The 20,352-nt window shown below is 48.3% G+C and overlaps 1 protein-coding gene across 10 annotated transcripts in view; it reads right to left on the reverse strand.

Annotated features, from left to right (window-relative positions):
• Positions 1 to 20,352, reverse strand: part of SHANK2 (SH3 and multiple ankyrin repeat domains 2) — a 684,346-nt gene that overhangs the window by 649,812 nt on the left and 14,182 nt on the right. For all 10 annotated transcript variants that reach the window (XM_074401828.1, XM_074401830.1, XM_074401824.1 and 7 more), the window contains exon 2: positions 3,830 to 3,929. The gene's annotated coding sequence lies outside the window, so the exon portion shown is untranslated. The remainder of the gene's footprint in view (positions 1 to 3,829; positions 3,930 to 20,352) is intronic.

The raw sequence follows: 20,352 nt of genomic DNA on the forward strand, positions 1-20,352 counted from the left end.
AGAGACAGTGGGTGCCCAGCAGGAGACCGTGCCAGAGCACAGCTGCAGAGGACAGGGTCCTCACCCGAGCTCTGCCCTGGCAAATGCCACTTGATATCCTGTTTCCCCACCCAGGAGGATCCCCTCGAGCATCTCCTGTTGGTCATGCCATTAATCACTGGGGGTGTCTAATCACACCCACAAGCGGAAAATGTAATTTGAGGCAGTAACAAAGAACACCTCAAGAAAAATCAAATCTTCAAATTCATCTAGTCTAACATCTTGAACATTCAAGGAGAATTTCAACACTGTCAATTAATTCTGCTACTAGGTGGAAGCCTTCTGCCACTAATTATACGATACCCCGGCTGCTCACTAAATTACTCCTTGAGGGTTATTTTCCAACTTTTCTCTGAGCAGCAAAGGGAGGTGATGAGTAGACAAGGCTGGAAACCCAGGATGTGCCCAGGTGCTTAGGTGCTGGGAGTCTCTGATGCCGCAGCCACGGCATGGGGCCGTGAGGTGCCCACACACTGATGCTCATGATGAATGGTGGTCTGAGGACGTCAGGAGAGCCACTGAGGGCAGAGTCCCTTGGTGGCTCCTGTTAGGGCAGAACTGGGACACCTAAGGAACCAGGAGAAGCCGCTGGAGGGAGAAATGCCCAGATGAACCTGGCCGGGTCGGTGTTGCTGCCTCAGGATTCCCTGGACCAGGAGTGGCACTCCCTGGGCCTCCCAGAGCATCAACATCCCGGAGAGGAAAACCCCACCCACCCCACCCAGCACCACCATCCTGCCTCCAGCTGAGGCGATTGATCTTCCCAGGGAGCTCCCCTGTCCCGAGGTCACCAACTGTGCAGGCTGCAGTACCCTGGGCAGGCCAGGCACGGTGGCTCACGCCTGTAATCACCACACTTTGGCAGGCCAAGGCGGGTGGAGCACCTGAGGTCAGGAGTTATCAGCCTAGGCAACACGGTGAAACCCCGTCTCTACTAAAAATACAAAAATTAGCCAGGCATGGTGGTGCGTGCCTGTAATCCCAGCTACCAGGGAGGCTGAGGCGGGAGGATTGCTTGAACCTGGGAGGCGGAGGTTGCAGTGAGCAGAGATCGTGCTACTGCACTCCATCCTGGGCAACAGAGCGAGACCGTCTCAGAAAAAAAGAAAAAAAGAAACAGAAAGAAACAGAAAGTGCCCTGGCTGGAAAAACAAAACTAAAACAAATTCACCCCCAGCCTTCGTGAGCTGCCCAGACCGGCTTTTCCTTTCCCGCTTCCCTTGAATCGCAGCCTCCAGGGTGGGTGGCAGCGGGAAGCCCACAGCAGCTCCCAAGAGACAGGCTCCCAGTGACAAGCAAAAGCTCAACCCAACCAGCCAAGTCTTCTTTTCTCACGATGCTCCCGGAGGAGCTAAGAAGGGAGGTTTCAGGGAGACAGGTCCCAGCTGCGAACCGAGGCCCAGCTGGCCGGACACAGGCGCCTTCCAAAGGCAGAAGAGCACGCACACCATGGGCCTCAGCTCTGCCCCAGCCCCGGGAGGCAGAAGGAATAAACAGCCAGTCCCAAGTTCGAGCCTCGAGGAAGCCACAGGCAGCTGACTGCTGACAACACCTTATGGCTCAATCCCAGGCCTGCAGAGACAGGTGCTCCTTCCCGGTGGACAGGGACTAATGTCCTTCCCTCTCCGAGTCTGCTCCTGCTCTAGGATAAAGGAGTGGACCACCTTCTCCAGCTGAGTCACACGTTCTCATATGCATCCTCGTGACACCTCTGGAGCAGGACCCACGTGCTGTGCCAGTGGTTCTGCACAAGGGACAGGGATGCAGCATCTGCCAGAGACGAGGGAGACTGTGGAGGATGCAGACTCAGCCCTCGGCCATGGCAGCCGGGAAAGTCAGGAGCACCCTCCACGGAGCCACGTCACCATCTCGGAGGGAAGTGACAGCAGAGGCCAGAGAGGGAGCTCAGAGACTTGGAGGAACACGCAGGTACAGAGAAGGGCTTGAACACTGGGAGTGAGAGGGTCGGACTGGATTTCAGACGAGATTGGTGAGCGGTGGAGCTGGAGACAGGAAGACCAGGCAGGCAAGACTGCCCGACTGCGATAGTGACCCGAACCTGGGTGGTCCTGCCTGGGGCTGTGAGTCCGACGCTCTGCTCCTGCCTGCCGTGTTTTCAGGACCCAAAGATGTGCATTCTCATGGAGTCGTGGAGGGTGAAGAACAAAAACACAGTCATCTCATAAACAGGCCCAAGGTCAGACTTTCGTGTGCATGGCTGCTGTTACCCTGAATTCAACCAGCCATGCACACGTCGGAAATATTTTTCAGTTGCATCTGTATTGAAAATGCACACACTTTTTTTCTTGTCATTATTCCCTAAGCAATACAGTACAGCAACCATTTACGTGTCATTTACGTTGCTCACGTATCATGCATGATCTGGAGATGATTTAAAGCATGGGAGGGAATGTGCTTAGGTTACATGTAAATACTGTCCCACATGCAAACAGGGACTTGAGCATCCACGGACTCTGGTATTTACGGGAGGTCCAGGAACCAACCCCGCCGGATACCGAGGGATGACTGCACGCATTTCCACAGTCTTAAGACCTCCTGGTGCACACAATGAGGAAGGCATTTGTGACACAGCTTCTTGAGCAGGCTGTCATGCAAGATGGACTAAGAAACTGCCCACGGGGGTCTGGACCATACAGGTCTGTCTTCATGGCCCCTGGTATACAAGGCCATGGGGTCCTGTACCAGCAGGAGCCCAGTGGTGCGGTCAGCCAAGCTGGATTCAGCCACTCAATACCCACGTGACTGACCGAGACCAAGTATCTAACTGCTGAGAGCCTGCGTCCTCACTGAAAATGGTGGTAATTCCACTTTCGGCATGGAGTGAGCGGGAAGCAGGGTCAACACTGTTAAAATATTTGGCAGATGGGGCTTTTAAGTACAAGTTACAGGTGAGGTGATACCAGCAAGGCACAGAGGAGGTACTCAAGAACAGGGCCACTGCGCACCAGCCACGCTCTGGCCCCCACAGAACACACGTGCCTGGGCTTCACTGCACCCTTCCTAGCCCCTGGACACCACCAGGTGTACCCCCATCCACATGAAAATGATGGAGAGGAGCTGGAAGCCCCTGTACCACTCATCTGTCTGCAGCCACCCAGGGTACAGAGGCTGCAGTGAGCTGAGATCGTGCCACTGCACTCCAGCCTGGGCAGCGAGTTAAAAAACAAATGCCTAAGAAAAAATACTGAAAACAGGCAGAGAATAGCAATACCTCTATTTCTCATGAGACCCTGTGGAGACCAAAACGAAGTGGCACTGTGATTTTCAAGTGATGAAAGAAAAGAACTCTCAATCTGTAATTCTATAGCAACGAAAATATCCTGGAAGAATGGAGGGAACATGAAGATAGTCTCAGATGAAAGGAAACTAAGGAATTTGTCACTGGCAGACCTATTCTAAAGGAATGGCTAAAGAACCCTTTCTAAGTAGAAAAGAAATAATAAAAGAGGGAGTTTGGAACACTACGAAGGGAAAGAGAGTATGCTAAGCAAAAAGTCTGCTATGAGCACTCTGGTGAGGACAGCTCACAGCAGTCCTGAAGCCACAGGTACGATCCTTTTCCATACCCCGCAAGGTCACACGAGCTGGGCACCAGCGACGATGCCATCCACCCTCTTCCCACCTCAACACGAGCACAGAGAACACGGGGTCTGACAACAAGAAACTGAAAGTTCCCTGGCCACAGTGCCAAGGGAAAGAGGTGGAACAAACCCAGACAACTGCCATTGGCTTGCAGGTAACAAGGACAGGGGAAGAAGTTTTAACTCACCAGAGGTATTGGCAAACTGAGCCCCGCAGATGGCGTCTTACAGCAGGAACGGTCCGTGTTCTAGGTGGCCAAAGCAGGGAGCCTGGACAGATTTCCAGACCTGCAGAAAGACAGTGAGACCGGGGTGTGGTCAGACAGAGATTGCTAAGAGGCACATGTTAAAACTGCATGTAGATTCTGATATTTCTGAGCTAAAAACCAGGGACCGAACCTCTGCTTCTGGGCAGATGGGGTAGACACATTTTCCCCTATTCCTCACACAAAGCATAACTCATACTCAGGATGCTGTATATAAAACAAACATAACACTTCGCAAGGCAGAGAGAAGGCAGACCGGCCAGGGACATGGTGTGAACTCTAGGTTTTCTTCTTGCCTCATGCCATCCCAGACATGGTACGGAATAAACCAGCAACTCAGAAACGCCAACAGGAGCAGGAAGAATACCACAAGAAAAGCGTGTTCTCTTTAGTCGAAGGACCAGGAAAGTGGCAGCTAACAGGGCAACACGTGTAGACAACAACAGGTCTACTCCAGCCAGGCACCACAGGAAAACCCGTGGCCTCAGCCCCACCCACAGCAGCAGAGGCCAAGTAGGGAGTGTAGATTTCTACCCTGTGTGGCTGTAATGAAGCACCAAATCCCTGCCAGGGTGGCATCAAAGAAACCAAAGGAAGGAGCTGGCACATTCATCCCCACTGGGCAGTAACAAATCCTCCCTTCACTCTGGCATTAGTATAGGCAGCATGGGGAGCCTGGGTTTCTATTGCACCTGCCAGTAATGAGGTGACACCCCTTCCCATATTCCCTTGTGGAAGTGGCATCAGGAAAAGTTAGCTTACAAAAAAGGTTCAAATAAGACTCAAAATTTCATGAAGTAATAAAAAAAGTCCAAGTGTCAATAGAAAATCGCCCATCAAACCAAGGATCAGCAGCAAGATTTCAAACTGAAAATAGATAATCAATGGATGCCAACACAGAGGTGGCAGAGATGTCAGAATAATCTGACAAAGAGTTGAAAGCAGCCATGATAAATGTTTCCATGAACAACTATGAACATCCTAGAAACAGATGAAATAACAGCCTTACCAAAGAAGTACTTCTCACCAAAGATATAAAAAGGAAGCAAGTGAAAATGAAAAAACTAGCCAGGCACAGTGGCTCATGCCTGTAATCCCAGCGCTTTGGGAGGCTGAGGCAGGTGGATCATTTGAGGTCAGAAGTTTGAGACCAAACTGACCAACATGGCAAAACCCCATCTCTACTAAAAATACAAACATTACCCAGGTGTGGTGGCAGGTGCCTCTAATTCTACCTACTTGGGAGACTGAGGCAGGAGAATCACTTGGACCCAGTAGGCAGAGGTTGCAGTGAGCCAAGATCATGCCACTACAATCCAGCCTGGGCAACAAGAGTGAAACTGTTCCCCTCCTCCAAAAAAGAATTAAAAAGAAAAAGAAAATGCTAGAACTAAAGAATACAATAACTGAAATAAAAGACTAAGTAAATGGACTCAACAGCAGAATGGAGGGGGCAGAGGAAATAATCAGTGAACTGGAAGACAGAACGACAGACATTAACCCAACTAAACAACAGAGTGAAACAGATTGAAAATAAACAGAGACTCGGTGAGTTATGGGACAATAATACTATACCTAACTTTAAACTCTTGAAATCCCAGAAGGAGCAATAAGAGATGGAGGTCTGAAAAAGTGCTCCAAACACCCCACATTTGGTGAGCAACATAAACCTATGGATTCCAGAAGCTGAATGAACCCAACAAGATAAACCCAAGAAAATTCACACCAATACACATCAGAATTAAACTTCTGAAAACTAATGCCTGAGAAAAAATGTTGAAAACAGGCAGAGAATAGCAATACTTATATTTCTCATCAGACACTGTGGAGACCAAAGCAAAGTGGCGTAGTAATTTTCAAGTGATGAAAGAAAAGAACTTTCAGTCCATAATTCTATACCAACAAAAATATCCTGTAAGAATGGAGGGAAAATGAAGATAGTCTCAGATAAAAGGAAGCTAAGGAATTTGTCATTGGCAGACATTTTTTAAAGTAGCTAAAGAAACCTTTCTAAATAAAGAAGAAATAATAATAAGTTTTGGAACATTAGGAAGGGAAAAAGAGTATGGTAAGCAAAAACTTTGGGAAGTATAATAATAGGGTTTCCTTCTCAAGTTTTATAGATTATATTTGATGGTTGAGACAAAAATTACAACATAATCTGATGTGATTCTGAATGTATATAGAGGAAATATTTAACAATTATAAATGGAGAAGGGTAAAGAGACATAAAAGAGGGGAAGAATGTATATTTTACCCAAATTGGTATCATAATAGATGATAAAGTTAAGTACACATGATATAATACCTAGAGCAACCACTTAGAAGGCTATACAAAGAGATGCACTCATAAAGACTACAGAAGAATCAAACTGGAACCTTAAAAAATGTTCCAAAATGTTCAAATCACCTACAAGAAGGCAAAAAAAAAAAAAAAAGAAAAGAAATAAAAACCTGAAATAACAAATGTAAGGACTAACATATCAATAATTGCATTAAATGTAAATGGTCAAAATATACCAGTTAAAAGATAGAGACTGGCAGAGTACAGACTTTAAAAGATACAATTATATGAGGTATATAAAAATTTGCTTCAAATATAATGACATAGGTACGATGAAAGTAAAAGGATGGAATAAGACACCTTACACAAAAATAAATCAAAAGAAAGCATTTATCTAATATTAACATCATGGCTATGTGAATATTAGATAAAGTAGATTTCAGGGCAAAGAAAACTATCATGGGGAGAACATTACATAGTGATGAGAGAGGACTCCACCAAGAAGACATAGTAATTCTAAATGTGTATGTACCAAACAACGGAGCAAAATACATGAAGCAAAAATGGATAGAACTGAGGAAAGAAGACATAGATCCACACTTAGAAAACTTGAACAAACCTTTCTCAACAACTGATACCATAGACAGGAAAATCAGCAAGGATACAGAAGAACTCAATAATATGACCAATGAACAAGATCAAAGTTATGGTTGTAGAACATTCCACCATACTAAAGCAGAATTCACATTCTTTTCAAGTGTTCATAAAATTCATAGCATATGTTAGAAAAGAAGAAGAATCTCAAATCAAATTCTAAGTTCCTACCTCTCCTAGAAAAAGGAGAGCCAAACAAACCCAAACCAAGCAGAAGGAAGAAAATAATAAACATATCAATGAGAAAAAATGAAGAAAAAAAAAAAACAGAGAAAATCAGTGAAATAAGCTGGCTCTTTGTAAAAGTCAATACAATTGACAAAACTCTAATAAGACTGACAAAGAAAAAAAGAAAACACAAATTACCAGTACCAGGAATTAAACAGGATATACCATTACAGACCCTGCAGACATCAAAAAGATGCTAAGGGAATACTGGATCAGCTCTACACAAATCAATCTGACAATGTAGATAAAACAAAGCAATTATTCAAGAAATACAAACTACCTCACCTTGTCTAATTTGAAACAGGTAACTTGAATAATTTCCTACAACTATTAAGGGAATTTAATTCACAATTTTTAAACTCCAGTTTTGTGTTTTGTTTTGTTTTCAGAAAAAGAAATGTTTAGACCTAAATGAGCTCACTGGAGAATTCTATGAAATGCTTAAAGAATAATTAATATCAATTCTACACAATTTCTTCCAGAAAGTAGAATAGGAGAGAAAGTTTCTCAATTCTCATTTTACGGAGCTACTACTACCCTGATACCAAAACCAGAGAAAGTGAGCACAAAAAGAAGATTACAGGCCAGGCACGGTGGGTCACACACTTTGGAAGACCGAGGCAGGTGGATCACCTAAGGTCAGGGGTCCGAGACCAGCCTGGCCAACATAGTGAAACCTCATCTCTACTAAAAATACAAAAATTAGCTGGGTGTGGTGGCAGGCCCCTGTAATCCCAGTTACTCAGGAGGCTGAGTCAGGAGAATCACTTGAACCTGGGAGACAGAGGTTGCAATGAGCTGAGATTGTGCCACTGCACTCCATCCTGGGTGACAAAAGTGAGACTCCATCTCAAAAATAAATAAATTAAAAATAAAAAACAAAAAGATACCTTATACAAACATAAGTCAAAAGTCCTCATGAATATAGACACAGAAATCTTTAACAAAGTAGTAGCAAATAGAGTTCAGCTACTAACAAAGTAGTAGCAAATAGAGTTCAACATATCAAAAGAATTATCTACCATGAGCAAACAGCATTTACTCTAGGGGTGCAGGCTGGTTCAATTTAAAAACGAATCAATGTAATCTAATATCAACAGAAAAGAAATGATCATATCAACTCTGAAAAAGCATTTAACAAAATTCAGCATTTTTCTAAGACAAAAACTCTCCCTAAAATAGGATGGAAATTTCTTCCATATGATAAAGAACATCTACAGAAAATCATAAGCCAACATTCACCAAATAAAGACAAAATGCTTTCCCTGTATGATCAGGACCAAGGCAAAGATGCCCATTCTTACCATCCTTACGCAACATAGAATTCTAGCAAGTGTAATATGGCAAAAAAAAAAAAAAAAAACAAACAAAAGATTGGAAAAGAAATAAAACTGCCCCTATTTGCACAGAGCATGAAAATCACAAGGAAATTACCATAACCCCCCCCCCGCCCCCCAGAAAAAACTCCAAGAAATAAATAAGTTGAGCAAGGTCACAAGACACCAGATCAACATATTAAAATCAATTGTCTTATCTAGTAATAAACATGCAGATACAAAATTAAAGATACCACTTATACTTGCTCAAAAAATGAAATAGGTATAAATTTAACAATACATGTTCAGGAATTGTATGCTGAAATCTACACAACACTGATGAAAACAAGTCAGGGTGTCTGAGGGGCACCAGCTCTGCTTCTAGGAGGCTGAGTGGGTGGGGAGTGGAGGGGTCCTGCCTGTTACCAACAGGAGCAGGGAGAGAAGGGCAGAAGGAGAGGGGAGTGGCAGATAGACAGATGGGTCCACAGGGGAGCAAGCGGAGGGAGAAGGGGCAGAGCTGGGGAGCAGCTGGAGGGGTGTGTGGGGCTCCTCACAGGGAGGGCAGGGTGGCACCTTCCTTGTTTCCCACCTTGCAGCACTGCCCGTTCCTGGCCCAGGGCATCTGAGGCTGCAGGACCCACTTCTCACTGTCACTGGGTCCCTTTGGGCCCCAACATGGCCACCTCAAACTTGTCTGGCAAATGAAGTCCGGCCAGCATTGGGGTGGCTTCACTGGGTGTCTCGGACACTCCAGACGGGCAGAGCCACGCCCTAGTCCATCCATGCCTGGGTTGCCTGCCCTTGCCCCCAACTGGACAGCCTTGGCTAGCTAGAAACCCCATAACCTGAGATAGTGGGGTCCGTGTCCACCCCAGGGTAGATCCCCAGCAATCCCAGCCTGTGGTGGGAGAAGCGCAGCCTGCCTGACTCCCAATCTGGGGCCACTTCTGGCTCCTCCTGTCCTTTTCCCCTCCCTGAGGAACCCCACTAGTTCCGCCAGGCTGGGTCGGGGTCTCAGGCCCCTAACTCACCTGCGGATGCAAGTCTGGCCATCATAGGTAGGGTCCAAGCCAGGGCCAGGGCAGGGGCTGGAGGCGGGGCACAGCCCGGACTGCACCCCAGCGGGATGCAGAGAGGTGAGGGGACTTCAAGGTTTGACGGCCAAGTAGGACAGCTGGGGTTGGAACCCAGATCTCTGTGGTTTCAAGAGAAACCAAAACCCCACGTGGACCAGACACCATCACATCTCAAAAGTCCCCTCACCTCTCTGCAGCAGTTTCCTCATTTGTGAAATTGGGTTGATGAGGATTAAATGCTTTAATGTACCTCCAGTGCCTAGCCCAGGGCCTGGCATACAGTAGGCGCTCAATAAATGCTTATTCTTTCTCCTCTGTCTCTGTCACCCTGCACATCCCTGTGATTTGTGGTTTACATACAGCTTTACACATATCACCTCCCTTGTGGCAAAGCTTGAACCTTCCCCTCCAGAGGCTGCTGCATACAGTAGGTGTGCAATAAATGCCTGCTGTGGTTGACTAAGAAAAAAAAAATCAAAGATCTAAAAAAATTGAGAGATATACCATGTTCATGGATTGGAAGACTCAAAGGAGTCAAAAGGTCAGTTCTTCCCAAACTGATGTGCAGCTGATGATGATGAACACAATTCCAGTCAAATTCCCAGCAAATTTTTTTTTGTAGATATGGACAATATTATTCAGTGCTTTGGGAGGCAGGGGCAGGAGGATCACTTTAGATCAGGAGTCCAGGACTAGCCTGGTCAACATGATGAAACCCTGTCTCTACTAAAAATACAAAAAGTTAGCTGGGTGTGATGGCGTGCACCTGTAATCCCAAAACTTGGGAGGCTGAAGTAGGAGAATCACTTGAACCTGGAAGGCAAATGTTGCAGTGAGCCGAGATCACGCCACTGCACTCCAGCCTGGGCAACAAAGCAAAACTCTGTCTCAAAAATAAATAAATAAAATAAAAAAGGGAGGAATCAGTCTACCCAGCTTCAAGATTGTTATGCAGCACAGTAATCAAAGCTATATGGTTGTCAAGGAGGGACAGACACACAGCAATAGAACTCAATAGAGAGTCCAGAAAAAACCCACAGAAATATGCCCAACTGATTCCTGATGGCGACAAAAACCACTCAATGGAGGAAGGATTGTCTTTTCAACAAATGATGCTGGAGCATTAAGACACTCATCAGTAAAACAATGAACATCAACCTAAGTATCATGTCTTATACAAAAATTAATTCAAAATGAATCGTGAACTTATATGTAAAATGTAAAACTAAACTTTTAGAAAAAAATGGAAGGAAATCTTCAGAATCTAGACACAGGAAATGAATTGGTAGACCCAATGTGAAAAGCATGATCCACAGACAAAAATATTGACCAGTAAGTTCTCATTCAAATTAAAAACTTTTGCTCTGAGAAAGACCTATTGAAAGAAAAAAAACACATATTTAACAAATAGTTCATGTATAGAATAAACAACTCTCAATGCTCAACTATATATATATATATATTTATATGACAATCCAACTAAAAGAGCAAAAGATAGAAAAAGACATCTTCCCAGAGGATGTACAGATGGCAGATAGCACATGAAAAGATGTTCAACACACCAGCTATTAAAGAAATGCAAATAGAACAAAATATGACTGTGCACCCATCAAAACAGCTAGAATAAAAAATGGTGACACCAACTGCTGGTGAGAAAAATAAAGAATCTGGATGTTACACGTTGCTGGTGGGAATACAAAACGGTATAGCCACTACAGAAAACACTGTCACAGTTCCCTAAAAACCTAAACATGTAATTCCCATGTGACCCAAAAACTGCACTCCTGGACATTCATCCCAGAGAAATTCAGACGTATGTTCATGGCCGAGGTGCAGTGGCTCATGCCTGTAACCCCAGCACTTTGGGAGGCCAAGGTAGGTGAATCGCTTTGAGCCCAGGAGTTCAAGACCAGCTTGGGCAACACAGCAAAACCTAGTCTCTACTAAAAATACACAAACTAGCTGGGCGTGGTGGCATGCACTTGTAGTCTCAACTAATTGGGAGGCTGAGGTGGGAGGATAGCTTCAGCCTAGGGGGTTGCAGAGAGCCAAGATCATGCCACCGCACTCCAGCCTGGGTGACAGAGCCAGACACTGTCTTCAAGAGAAAAAAAAAAAAAAGACTTATGTTCACAAAGAGACGTATACATTAACATTTCTATGGGCTTTTATTTATTACATTTATTTATTTATTTATATGAGCTTTATTTGTAACAGCCAAAAACTACAAACCAACCCAGATGGCCTTCAGAAGGTGAAGGGTTAAACAAACTGATACATCCACATCATGGAAACTTACTCAGCAATAAGGAAGAACTCTTGATACATAAGACCCAGGTGAATCTCTAGAAAGTGATGCTGACCAAGGGAGGGAAAGCCGATCCCAAAAGTCTACTTACTGTGTGATTCCATTTCTATATAATTATTGAAATGACAAAATTACAGAGAAGGAGAACAGATGAGTGGCTCCCAGGGCTTACGGAGCAGGTAGGGGGTGGAAGGAAGTGTGTCAGGCCACAAAAAGCCACTGTGAGGGGTCCTGGTGTGGACGGCAGCATTTGAATCTTGACTGTGTCAGTATCACCATCTCGGCAGTGATGCTATGGTACTGTCCCAGGATGAGACTATGGGGGTAAAACTGGGTCAATCTCTGTACTATTTCTTACAACTGCAATTATCTTAAAAGTACAGGCAGGGCATGGTGGCTCACACCTATAAACCCGGCCCTTTGGGAGGCTGAGGTGGGCAGATCACTTGAGGTCAGGAGATCAAGACCATCCTGGCCAACATGGTGAAACCCTGTCTCTTCTAAAAAATACAAAAAAGTTAGCCGGGTATAGTGGTGCGCACCTGTAGTCCCAGCTACTCAGGAGGCTGAGGCAGGGGAATCGCTTAAACCTGGGTGGCGGAGGTTGCAGTGAGACGAGATCGCACCACTGCACTCCAGCCTGGCAACACAGAAAGACTCCATCTCAAAAATAAGAATAAATACATGTGGTCCTTAAGCAACACAGGCTTGAACTTCACGAGTCCACTTACACGTGGATACTCTCCCACCTCTGCCGCCCCTAAGGCAACAAGACCGACCCCTTTTCCTCCTCCTCCTCCTCACCCCTCCCCGCTTCTTCCCCTTGTCCCCCTCCTCATTTACCCCTCCCCTTTCTCCCCTTGTCTGTAGCCTGGGTAACAAGAGCGAAACTCCGTCTCAAAAAAAAAAAAAAAAGAAAGATACAACATACATCCAGACAAAAAGGTGTAGGCCAGGCACAGTGGATCACACCTGTCATCCCTGCACTTTGGGGGACCGAGGTGGGAAGGGGGCTTGAGCTCAGGAGTTTGAGGCCAGCCTGCAGTACAGGAGACCCCATCTCTACCAAAAAAAAATGTGTGTATGAATGTTCATTGCAGCATTCCTCATAACAGCCCCAAAGTGGAGGTAACCTCAACGTCCCTGTGCTGATGAACATAAACACATCATGGTCCAGCCTTAAAACGGAACATGATTCAGCCATCGAAAAGAATAAAGCCCTGACCCAGGCTACAGCACGGATGAACCTCGGTTACATGATGCTAAGTGAAGGCAGCCAGTCACAAAGGACCTCATTTTGCACGATTCCATTTACATGAACCACGCAGAGCAGAACAGGCGAACCCTCCAGATGGAAGGCAGATCAGTGGTGGCCAGGGGCTGGGAAGAGGAGGGGAGATTGGAGCAGGGAGCAGGGCTGATGGTCATGGGGTCTGTATCGGGGGGACGAAAACGTCCCTAAATCAATTGTAGTGGTTGCACGACCTGCTAATTTACTAAAAAACATGGCACTGCAGGTGTTCAAAGGGTGAATCACAACGGTGTGTAAATTACACCTCAATAAACCCGAAACTGGAGGTTCTCGGAATTTTTAACAGCATCCATTAAAGGGTAGCCTGCCAGCCGGGTGCAATAACTCATGCCTGCAATCCCAGCACTTTGGGAGGCCGAGGCGGGAGTATCACATGAGGTCAGAAGCTTGAAATCAGCCTGGCCAACATGACAAAACCCCATCTCTACTAAAAATACAAAAATTAGCCGGGCATGGTGGCACATGTAATCCCAGCTACTCGGGAGGCTGAGGCAGGAGAACTGTGTGAACCTGGGAGGCAGAGGCTGCAGCAAGCCAAGATGGTGCCACTGCCCTCCAGCCTGGGTGACAGAACAGGATGCTTCTAAAAAAATAAATTAATAATAATAAAATGTTAGCCTGCAGCTGTGCATCAGTTTTTGGAGGTGCTCATCACTCTTACAGAGGTGGAAACCATCATTGCGAGGAGTTCTGAAACAGCTGTGACCCAAAGGAAATGCCCCCCACAGACTCACCCTCCACGTGCTGGGCTCTGAGTGGGGGTGGGGGAGGCCTGGCTGTAGCCAGCTAGACCCAGCCGGCTCAAGTCTCGGGTCCCTTTTCTGGAAGGTGTCAAAAAGCAAGAGCCTGGTCTCTGGAGCAGCCCACCCTGCCTGACCCCAGCCCCCTCCACGGCATCCCCACTGCCCGAGTTCGGACTAATTCTACATCCTCTTCTGTCAAGAGGGAATGCGTGACCACACTCATCCTGGAGTCCTGGGCACTGGATGAGCACACCCAGGTGTCCCTGCTGTCTCACAGGCACCCCACGAACAGAGGGAGGAAGTGTCACGCCCTCCCCACTAACATTCAAAAGTTGTATACAAATGTTCATGACAGCCCCAGGTACAACAGCCAAAATGCAGAAACCCATCAACACACAGTGCAGACACAAAACATGAGCTACTGTAAATGGAGCATCTTCTGCTGTAACAAGGAAGGAAGCCCTGATCCACGCCACAGCACCAACTCCCCTCTGTGGTATAAGAAGAACACTGGGCTTTGTCCCTGGTTCCCAGCACAGAGATCCTAACACCCTCAGAATTTCCTGCGGAGCAGAAGTGAGCCCCTTTTCATCCCATCAGAGCTTATGCTAATGGGGCAATATAGGGTGGGGGCCTCAGTCTCAGAATGGGATTGGTCACCAGGAACACAGGTGTCTAAGAAGGTGGGAACTTCTCCCCATGCTCTCTCTCCCCAAGTCCCCCCGCTGCCAGATACAGGTGAAGGGGAAGAAGGCAGCAAATCACACTGCCGTGTGTGTACCTATGCAACAGGCTTGCATGTTCTTCACATGTACCCCGAAACCTCAAATGCAATTAAAAAAAAAAGAAAGAAACATCAATAGCTTTAACGGTCTTTCAAACAAGTTTTATATACAAAATTAAATGATGCAGTGGAAAATACGTATGAAAAGCAAATATAATCGAAGTATGAATATTTGTAATTTATATCTTAAATGTGAAAGTAATTGAACAACTTAAAGGTACAAGAGAACTGGAAACATAGGCAGTTTACTTAAAAACACAAATAAAAAATACTTTTTGAACAAAACAACAACAACGACAAAGAAGGTGGGAACTTCTGGCCCCAACCGCTGAGCTCCAGAAGGTATGGGAGATTAAGCTCTATAAAAACAGGTCGGCCGCAGTGGCTCATGCCTGTAATCCCAGCACTTTGGGAGGCTGAGGTGGGCCAATCACCTGAGGTCAGGAGTTTGAGACCAGCCTGGCCAACATGGTGAAACCCCATCTCTACTAAAAATATAAAAATTCGCCAGACGTGGTGATGAGCGCCTGTAATTCCAGCTACTCAGGAGGTTGAGGCAAGAAAATTACCCGAACCTGGGAGATGGAGGTCTCAGTGAGCCGAGATCACACCACTGTACTCCAGCCTGGGTGACAGAGCGAGACTCTGTCACACACACACACACACACACACACACACACACACACACACACACCTTTTTACTTGCAGGAGATCTCATGAGCTTCCCATGTGCCAGGAGGCAGGTACCCCCACCTCCGCAGAGACACCTCATCCTATACACGGCTTCACGTGATTCTTCAACTCATCCTTCATCATATCCTTTGCAACTAACTAACGAATGAAGTCAAGTGCTTCCCTGAGTTCCGGGGGCCGTTGTAACAAATTACTGAACCCATGAAGGAGGTTGTGGGAACCCCTGATTTACAGCTCATGGGTTAGCAGCACAGGAGACCCGGGACTTGGGATTAGCTCTGGAAGTGGGGCAGTCTTGTGGGATGGAGGCCCTCACCATGGGATCTGACACCCTCTCCAGGTAGACAGGGTCAGTATGAAACTGAACTAGAGGAGGCCCCGCTGGCATTCGCTGGAGACCTGGCTGGTGCCTGGGGTCCACAGTGTTCTGTGTGGGGAACTGTGCACATGCGTCCCCCATCCTTGACGTCAGCTGGAGGACACCAGGCACAGTGGGTCACACACTGCATGACTATTTCCACAGAGCGTCCAGAGTAGCAAAGCCACAGAAAGAAAGCAGAGCGGGGCCAGCAGGGGCTGCGGCAGGGGCCTGGAGCGAGTGCTGACGGCTTTGGGGTTTCCTGCTGGGGCAATGGAGGCTAGAACTCTTGGAATTCACCTGCGTGGCACTGAACTGTGCACTTTAAAAAGGTTAACTTTGGGCAGGCGCAGTGGCTCACGCTGGTAATCCCAGCACTTTGGGAGGCTGAGGAGGTTAGATCACTTAAGGTCAGGAGTTTGAGACTACTCTGGCCAAAATGGTGACACCTTATCTCTATTAAAAATACAAAAAATTAGCCAGGCGTGGTGGTAGGTGCCCATAATCCCAGCTATTTGGGAAACTGAGGCAGAAGACTCCCTTTAATCCAGGAAGTAGAGGTTGCAGTGAGCTGAGACCGTGCCTGGGCAACAAGAGTAAAACTCCATCTCAAAAAAAAAAAAAAATTAATATCATGTTACATGTATTTTACCTCCACAAAGGAAATAAAAAGAATCGCATTCTCAACAGCTCACAAAGGTTCAGAATCCGCTTCGTGGCACAAGGGGAAAACACTGGAGGCAAAAAGCCAGCGTGTACAGGCGTGCGGGGGACAGCAGAGCCTCCGATCTCCGGTTTTTGTCGGAAGCCCCCTCCTGAGGCCCACGTGGCACAGCCGGTGGGCAGTGGCTGCTGTGCACGTGGGCACAGGCTCGTCTCCCATCCTGCCGGCTGCCCGTGCAGAAGCCTGTGCCAGAAGCAACGTGACTTTATCAGATGCGCCCATTCTCCTGATGACAGGACTAACGCCAGACCAGCAGGTGTGGGCAGCACAACCAGGACAGGAGGAAGTCAGGCTGGCGCTTCTGTTCTTCCTGCTCTCAGCCTCCTCCACCCCTCCATGGACTCTGTGTGAAAGGCAGGACCAGACTCAGGGGACGCTGCTGGAGGCCGTCTCACCATCCACAGAACACTCAATCTCCTTGTCCCCAGCTCAGCAGCCAGAGAAGGCAACGGGGCAGGCTGAAATTAGCTCAGCAACACTCACTGTGCAAAATTACTCAGGCATAAAATGAAAACGTGTGTTATGCCTCCTGGTCCAACCGCAGAATGCTATGACCAGTAAAAGCATCAAAACCCAATGTGAGGCCAGGCGTGGGGGCTCACGCCCGTAATCGCAACACTTTGGGAGGCCGAGGCTGGTGGATCACTTGAGGTCAGCAGTTCTAGACCAGCCTGGCCAACATTGTGAAACCCCATCTCTACTAAAAATACAAAAATCAACTGGATGTGGTGGTATCCACCTGTAGTCCTAGCTACTCCAGAGGTGGAGGCAGGCGAATCGCTTGAACCCAGAAAGTGGAGGTTGCTGTGAGCTGAGATCACGCCACTGAACTCCAGCCTGGTTGACAGAGTGAGACTCAGTCTCAAAACACACACACACACACACACACACACACAACCCAGCGTGGCACCTCCATAGTACCTGAGGCTTTCTGCGCCCAGAGGGCAGCACAGCAGGTGGTGGCCAGGAGGGACCTGGCACAGGCAGGACTGTACCTCGGGCCTGGGTGGCGGTCACCATAACGGCCCCAATCAGCCGTGCTCGGGAAGCCTTCTCCCACAACAACCCTGGAAATGGTCACTGTTCCCTCCAGCCACATCAATAACACCAAAGGGACCACGGCAAACGTAACACAAGCAGAGACTGCAGACCATGGCATCCCGAAGCTCCCCTCTTGCTGCCCTCGGGGGCCCAGGACAAGGCAGCCAGTGAGCAATGGGTGAGGACTGAGCCTGGCTCCAGTGGGCAACTTGCAGAACCGTGAACTAAACAAACCAGGGTCAGCAAACGACCGCCCACAGCCAGTTCTAGCCCAAGCCTGTTTTGGTAAGCAGCGTTTTACTGGCACACAGCTTTGCCCGTTCGTGGGTGGCCTTGGACTGCACAGCACGCAAGCAGCAGGTCGCACCCCCATCAGCGAGGCAGTGATGGCTAACTAACACGACCCCCAACGTAACAGCTGCTTATTAGGTGGCTGGTGTTATCTGCAACCTAAAGACCAGGCAGCCGAGGGCTGCAGCGAAGGATCCCGTCACGCACCCAGGTCACGCCGTGGCACTTAGGGGGAGGCTTCAGCAAAGCGGGAGTCAACCCTGTTTGTCTAACACCAAAGGCCCCAAGCCCACCACAGTGCAGGCCCCTAACGGAATCGGCAGCTGCAGACCCTACCCCATTCCCCACTTCCCAGGCCCCCCTCCCCTCTCTTCAGTAAAAGACAGCAGGTCAAGATTTCCGACAAACAAAGGCTCAACCATGTCAGGAAAAGCCACTGGGGTCCAAGAAGGCCAACAAGGAGGAACACACGCTACCCACCCAGGCTCGGGGGCGGCAGAGCAGCCCAGCCACCTGGAGTTCCCACGGGAGGGGGGGCCCCTCTTATGGGGCTCTCCCTGTGACACAGACTCACCTCTGTCCCCAGGCCCTGCACACACACACACATGGACTGAGGGTGGGAATGGGGGGGGCGGTGGTATCAAGGCTGCCAAAGTCCCCAGAAAGAGCTGGGGGGCTGCCACTGGGCACCCCATCATTCTGAGTCCCTGAACCCTGCGCACTCATGAAGCCCACGTGGAAGGCTCTGCAGAGAACAGGTGGAGGCCGCAGCGTCCCCTGCTCTGCCTGTAACAGGACCTGTGTGCAAAGCTGAGGTCTCAACAGGCCAGTGGACGGTCTTGACAAGACAGGCGTGTTTCAGACCTGACAATCCACATGTGGCACAGGCCGTAAGGACCACGGGTGATGCAGCCATCACCACTAATGACACTAGGAACAGGTGACGGTATGTGGCTGCTTATCGCAGTCTCGGCTTTACATAAACCTTCTTGTTTAATATTCATAGCTACCTGAGATATGTTAGTATCCCCATTTCAAGGATAAGGAAACCAAGGCCCAGAGAGGCCAACTGGCCTGCCCAAGGTCACACAGCAACACGGCAGAGCTGCTCTCCACTGCAATGTACCACTTACCACAGCAAGGAAAATGAACCCAACACTCTCCAAAGCCCAAAGATGTCAGGGCAAGAGTACAGCCACCAGAGGTGCATCCTGGCCAGTGCTATGCTCCCTCTGTGGCCAGAATTCTCCAGGCAGATCACTCGTCACCACAGCCTAGAGAACACGGTGCTGAGACACAGTGACACTCAACTCTGCCGGGCAAATGCCCCGTCTGTGGCAGGAGCTTGCTGGAGTCAATCAGCAGAAGCGCTGGGGCTCTCCGTGTCCTCCCCGTCCCCCCCAGGCTGACTGCACCTGCCACAGAGGACTCTCCCCAGGAGAGGGGCTGCCCAGACACAGTCGCAGGGACAGATTTCATGCCTGGGAAGATGCAACTCACGGTTCACAAGCATTTTGTTTGCAAATGCCCAAGGGGCTTGAGGAAGGACTGGCTGTCCACAGATGACCGGGAGGGGCCACCAGGCAGGCCGAGAAGGAGGACTTCCAGGAGTGAAGGGGGATTCAATGCTCCCGACTCTTTTTGTTCTACTGGTTCTAACATACAACGTGTGACATGGGCTCAAAGCCCCAGCCAATGCACCTCTCTGGAGTTCAGTTTCCCCTTCTGTGAAATGGGCATAGAAATAATCCCAGGGAGCAACCAGTGACTCCATGAGCCCATATGCACAAGGTCCAGCACACAGCCGGTATTAAATGTCCTCCGACAATGCCTGCACAGAACACGTCCATCATGACAAGGCTGGCGACCGACTGAGCTACCCGCAAACACACCAGTCACCTACGTTATCACGCATTGTTAACGGTCATTTTGTTTCCTTTTTTTTGAGACAGGGCCTCCCCATGCTGCCCAGGCTGGAGTGCACTGGCACCATCTCAGTCCATAGCAGCCTCAACCTTTCTGGGCTCAGGTGATCGTGCCACATCAGCCTCTCGAGAAGCTGGGACTGCAGGCGCACACCACCATGCCCAGCTAATATTTGTTGTTGTTGATTTTCCATATTGCCCAGGCTGGTATCAAACTCATCTCAAGCCACCCACCCACATCAGCCTCCCAGAGTGCTGGGACCACAGGCACGAGCCACCGCACCTGGCCAAGAAATCATTTTTGCCTCTACATGTGGAGTGTCCCTGGCTGGATGGTCTGTTACCTGAGAGCATTTCCTTTTATTCAGAAAGTCACCCACCCCAACCCCAGGCCACTGAGCCCGCCAGGCACAGGCTACAACTCCCAGGGCATCTGACAGGTGTCTCAGCCAACTGCACGTCCCTGGGAGCTGGGCAGACACCCAGTGGTGGCCAGAAAGCCATCTGCATATCCAGGGGCCTCCTTGAATGTGCAATGGTAATGTGATACTAACCCAGATGCTTCCGGTAAGAACCTCGTTCGTTCTTCAGGAGAATGAACCCCAGAAGCTATTTAACCAGGCTTGGTCCATGAAGTGCCTGCACGGGGTCCCGAGAGGCCTGTCAGCATAGAGATCCTCGGATCCAGCATAAACCCTGCCAAAA

The sequence above is a fragment of the Saimiri boliviensis genome, chromosome 6 (genome assembly GCF_048565385.1).
Source record: "Saimiri boliviensis isolate mSaiBol1 chromosome 6, mSaiBol1.pri, whole genome shotgun sequence".
NCBI lineage: Eukaryota > Metazoa > Chordata > Mammalia > Primates > Cebidae > Saimiri > Saimiri boliviensis.